This window comes from Papio anubis, chromosome 2, assembly GCF_008728515.1.
Source record: "Papio anubis isolate 15944 chromosome 2, Panubis1.0, whole genome shotgun sequence".
Taxonomy (NCBI): Eukaryota; Metazoa; Chordata; class Mammalia; order Primates; family Cercopithecidae; genus Papio; species Papio anubis.
Window position 1 is genome coordinate 157891937 of NC_044977.1, and position 6323 is coordinate 157898259.

Genomic DNA, 6323 nt, shown 5'->3' on the forward strand with positions numbered 1-6323 from the left:
CTTTGCAGACTGGGATAGAATGGTACGACATATTCAAAGTGCTGAAAGGGAAAAAAAAACTGTCAACCAAGAATATTATGTCCCACAAAGTTATCCCTCAGAAGTGAAGAAGAAATAAAGTCCTTCACAGACAAGCAAGAGAATTCATCACCGCTAAGACCAGCCTTACAAAAAATGTTTAAAGGAGTGCTACAGCAAGAAACAAAAGGATGATAATTACTGTCATTAAAAACACATTAAAATATAAAACCAGTAGAAGTAATTTCATAAATCAAACTAAGAATACTCAGTGATATAATGGTGCTATGTAAAACTGTCAGTCTTCTAGTATGAAGATTTAAAGTCAAATGGTTAAAAAACAACTACAATTAGTGGCTGAGGAACACATCATAGATAAAGAAGTAAATTAGGGCAACAAAAATATTAACTGTGGGAGGGGAAATGAGTACTTTCATGCAGCCAAAGTTAAGTTGCTATTAGCTTAGAATTATCTGTTATACTTACAAGACTCACATTAGCCCCATGATAACCACAAATAAATAAATTACAGCAATTACCAAATAAGAAAGAGAAACCACAGAAAACCACCAAACCACAGAAGTAAACAAAAAAAGAGGAATAAAGAAACAAAGAATCTACAAAACTACCAGAAAACAACTAACAAAAATGTCAGGAGTAAGTTGTTATCTATCAATAACAGCCTTTGAATGTAAATGGGTTACATTCTCAAATTAAAAGATATAGTGTGGCTAAGTAAATAAGACTCAACTATGTGCTCTCTACAAGAGACTCACCTCGCCATTAAAGACAAACATAGGCTGAAAATGAAAATATGAAAAAAGATATTCCATGCAAATAGAAACCAGAAGCAAGCAGAAGTAGCCATATTACATCAGATAAAATAGACATTAAGTCAAAAATTGTAAAAAGAGGCCAGGCATGGTGGCTCATGCCTGTAATCCCATTACTTTGGGAGGCCAAGGCAGGGAGATTGCTTGAGCTCAGGAGTTTGAGATCAGCCTGTGCAACATGGTGAAACCCAGTCTCCACAAAAAATACAAAAAAATTAGCTGAGCTTGGTGGCAAGCATCTGTAGTCTCAGCTACTCAGGAAGCTGAGGTGGAAGGATGGCTTGATCCCAGGAGGCAGAGGTTGCAGTGAGCCAAGATCATATCACTGCACTCCAGCATAGGTGACACAGCCAGACCCTGTCTCAAACAACAGCAACAACAACAAAAACAACCTATAAAAAGAGACAAAGAAGGTCATTAAATAATAATGATAATGATGAAGGGATCAGTTCAACAAGAAGATATAACAATTGTAAGTAGATATGCATTCAACAGTGGAACACTCAAATATATAAAGCAAATATTATTACACCTAAATGGAGAGATAGACTGTAATACAGTGATAATAGAGGACTTCAACATTCAACTTCCAGCAATGAACAGATTATTTAGACAAAAAAAAGCAAAAAAAAAAAAAAGACTTTAATTGTATCATAGATCAAATGGGCCTAAAAGATATTTACAGAACATTCCATCCAACAGTGCAGAGTATGCATTCTTCTCAACTGCACATGGGACATTCTCCAGGATATATCACATTAGGCTACAAAACAAGTCTTAACAAATTTAAGAAGATAGACATCATACAAAGTATTTTTTCTAACCATAATGGTATACGACTAAAAATCAACAGTAAGAAAAACTTCAGAATCTTTACATATACATTAAACAACATGCTTCTAAACAACTGGTGAGTCAATGAAGAAATTAAAAAGGAAAATTTTTAAATTCCTTAAGACAAATGAGAATGGAAGCACATCATACTAAAACCTATGAGACACAGCAAAAGCAGTTCTAAGAGGGAAATTTTTAGCAATAAATTTCTACATCAAGAAAGAAGAAAGATTTCTAATAAACAACCTAACTGTGCACCTCAAGGAACCAGAAAAACAAGAACAAACTAAATCTGAAATTGGTAGAAGGAAGAAAATAATAAAACTCTGAGCAGAAATAAATGAAATAGAGATTAAAGAAACAATTCAAAAAAATTAACAAAACAAAGATTTGGTTTTTTGAAAAGGTAAACAAAATTGAGAAACCTTTAGCTAAACACACATTTCGTCACATTTATATGTCTTTTTGTTTTACAAAAACAATAAATCCTGCATTTATCCCACCCTATTCTCCAGCAATGGGCTTCTCTTCCCCACTCATACAAATGCCTAAAAGAAATCATCCTCACTCACCATCAGCACCCCTTCCCACCACTCTCCCTTCCCACCACTCTCCCTTCCCACCACTCTCCTGGACCCTTGCCTGTCCAGCGCCCAGGACTCACTCATGATTAAATGTGCTCCCATCAGGGAGCACAGGGGCCAGTTCTTGGTACATATTTTATTGGACCTCTCAAGTTCATTCTTTCCCCAGTGATTCAAAATGTCACCTTTGTTACAGACCAAATGGCAATATATCCATGAATCTCTCTTGGACCTCAATTCTTTTCCACTTATTTGTCATTCTTGCACTTAAACCATCCTTAAACCATTATTACATCATTATAATGTGATTTTTGTATCTAGGAAAAAAATTTCCCTTTGTGTACTCAGTTCTTGTTTGGTCCCTCAAGCACTGTTACTTTTTTGAGAACCAACTCCCCCCACCCCGGCCACTTCAATCCATGTGATCACAGTGGAGACAGCTATCACCTTACAATGTGACTTCACTGCATGAGTTGTGTGAACAGGAAGCTTTCGCCCAGACTGGGGTGACAATCCCCCTTCCTGAGCACTGGGACGAATACGCTGTGGTCTTTGTTTGACTGCTCCTTTATAACTGATGAGCTGTAACAACATTGGGACTGCTGGTTGCAAACATTTCCCTCCAGGTAGCCTGAGAAATCAAAACCCACCCTGCAGGGAAGAAGAAAAATGAGGCAGATGTGCAGAGAAAGACAAACAGATGGGAGAAGTAGGGTGTATCCCCTTATACTAAAAAGTCATGTGTTGCCTATTTGGAATTCTAATTTAACTGGACATCCTGAATTGTAGGTGGCAACCCTACCCTTAAAGCATTTTCATTGGCCTCCTAGGCTCAGGTATCAGCTCTTTCAAGGAGGAAGCACCCAGAGCACCTGTCAAGACAGTGTCCTTGGTGTAAGCTGCTTCACATGAGGTTTTCTCACTTACAGCCAACGGGGTCCTTGTTCACTTTACAGAATAAAAGAGACATAAAGTGAGGTAAGTAGATAAAATATGTAGTAAGCTAGAGACTAATAAGTGCTAAAGAAAAAATAAAGCAAGAAAGGGGGATATGAAGTATTGGCAATGGTATGTGCAAGCATGTGTTTTTATAGGTTTACAATTACAGAGTGGCCAGGAAAGGCTGCCCTGAGAAATCCTAAATAAAATGAGGAAACTAGCCATGATGATCTGAGGAAGACAAGCACTCCAGATGGGGGTAGAAGCAAGTGCAAAGACCCCGGGGCAGGAGTGTGCCTGAGGTCTTCGAGGAACAGCTGGGATGCCAAGCTGACTGGAACCGAGAGTTCATGGGGAAAGAAGTAGGAGATGAGGCTGCAAAGGCTTCTAGAAGAACCTTATAGATCAAAGAGGCACCTTGACTTTCACTCTGAGTGATACGGGAAGTCACTGGTGGGCTTTGAGCAAAGAAGTATTAATATAATGCTTTAAGTGTAACAGAATCACTTTGGCTCATGTGTTGTGGAGGAGAATGGGACAAGACAGATGCATGGAGACCTGTTTAAGAGCTATGGTAAAAATCTGGGGAGAGAGGATGGTGGTTTAGATTAGAATGGTATCAGTGGAGATGGGCAGAGAGATTGATTCTAGATAGCTTGAGAAGGTACAGCTAATATAATTTGGTGATGGACGAGATATGGGGTGTGAGAGAACAAGGGCAGGCATAGAAAGTAGCAAGGTATTGACATTTTTTCCAAAATAAAAAATAGATTGCCCCTAACTGAGATGAGGTGGACTACAGGATGTAGCATTTGGGTGGGAATGTATGGAGTTTCAGGAGCTCAGTTTTGGACATTTAAGTTTGAGTTGGTGATTAGAAATTCAAGTGGAGATAGCCAGTAGGCAGCTGGATCTACAAGTCTGGGGTTTCAGGAAAAAGTCAGAACCAGAATGTAAATTTGGGGATCGTCAGCATACAGAGATAAAACCACCAAGAGGATGGGCAGACAGAAGAATTCCAAGTGCGGAGCCCTGAGTCATGTCAGCATGTAGAGGCTGGGGAAGTGGGCAGAACCAGCAAAACAGACTGAGGTGCAGTGTCAGGAGGGGGAGGGGAGAATCCAAGAGAGTGTAGCATTCCGGAAGCCAAGGAAGAAATCCAAGAGGAGGAAGTGATGGGTGCTGCCAGTGACACTGGTAGATCAAGTAATGCTGGAACAGGAATTAAAAGAAATTAAGGAGTGTGTAAGCTGATTCCTTAAAAATCCTGCAACAACACAAGGACGAAGAACTGGCCTTTTGATTTAGCAACAAAGGTCACTGGTGTAGTTTCATCTCCACGCGGTCAGTGGTGTACCAAGGGGGTTGGAGTGGTGGGAGTAGTCTGCCCATACTCTGACAATAAAGAGGTGTATTTTCTGTAGATCACTGAAAAACAGTAATAAAACCAACTCCATGTTGGGGGTTTGGGGCCTGAACAGATTCTTAAACTGGGTCCTGGGGAGATATAAGGGAGAGAAATTTGAGTTAGCAAAGAAATTTGACACTTTCAAGGAATTTTGTTGTAAAAAGAAGGGGAGAAATGGGAGAGGAAAGTGAGGTGGAGAGGTTTTACTTAGTGATTTGTGTGTAAGATGGAAAAAAAAAAAAACATAGCAGCATGTTTTGTATGCTGATGAAAATGATCTAGTAGAGAAGAAGATTTGTTGCTGCTGCAGAAAAAGGGGGAACTGCTAGGGCAACAATCCTGAACAGGTGCAGGACAGGACTTAGCAAAGAGAAAGCCAGGTCACCCCAGTAAGAGGAGGGAAGGCAGTATCTAGGGCCACAGATGCTGGCATGTGGGTGGATATGGCAGCGGGGTGTTGTAGAATTTATCTTTCGATTTCTTTTCTTAGGAGAAATAGGAAACAAAGGTATGAAAGGTGGGGGAAGAAGTGTTGGAGACCTAAGGAGAGGAGAAAGTATGGAATTGTCTTCTAGGAGAAATGGGGTAGTGGGGGGACTAGAGATACATGGCTCATTTAACAGGGTACTCATCACTTAAATGGAAGCCAGCCAGCCTGGAAGTGCAGGCACGGTTGATTGTGAAATGTATGCTGGGAAAGGATGGAATAAAAGGCCATGGGGAAAGGTGCAGGATCGATCGATCACAGGTCAGCAGGAGTGAATGGCTAGAGGAGTCAAGAAACTTAAAGGGCCAGGTGTGGTGGCTCACACCTGTAATCCCAGCACTTTGGGAAGCCAAGGTGGGTGGATCACCTGAGGTCAGGAGTTTGAGACCAGCCTGGCCAACATGGTGAAAACTCGTCTCTACTAAAAATACAAAAAGTAGCTGGGCGTGGTGGTGGGCACCTGTAATCCCAGCTACTCAGGAGGCTGAGGCAGGAAAACTGCTTCAACCTGGGAGGTGGAGGTTTCAGTGAGTCAAGATCGCACCACCACACTCCTCCAGCCTAGGTGACAGAGCAAGACTCCATCTCAAAAAAAAAAAAAAACTCAACGAAGTGAAAAGACAGGTAGGAGATGGGGAGAATGAGAGGTTTGAAGCTAAGACTGCTTTTTATGTGTATAAATAAATATATACATACATATTTCATCCAGGTTTAATGTAATAATAGTATATGTTGTTGTGGATCTGTGAAAACATGTAATTTATGCATGGCTTATGAAAAGAAAGAGGGAAAACTTCAGAAAGGGCAGGACAAAGTAGTCTGGTAGTGGAATACCCTGGTGTCTATGAATAAAAGAGAACTTTCTAGAGTCTCATACATTGTTCACATAACTCATTCATATAGCACTGCCCTGCTTCCGCAAAGGTCCAGCACTTCCCACAATACCTAGAGTTAAATCTACGTCCTTAGCCAGGCCAACAGGGCTCTGAGACAGCCAGTGCCTCTCTCTCTGCACCCTCATCCACAGACCTTCTTCTCTGGCCTCCACACAGCATGACTTGCCCTGCCCCCATACCTTTGTGCTTGCTGTTCCTTCATCCTAGGTTGCTCTTCCTCCAGGTTTTCTCAGGCCTGATTCCCACATTATTCTCAGCTCACACGGCCCCTCTGCCTGCTGAGGCCTGCCCTGACCACCTTTTCTAAAATTTCTAAAACTGGTT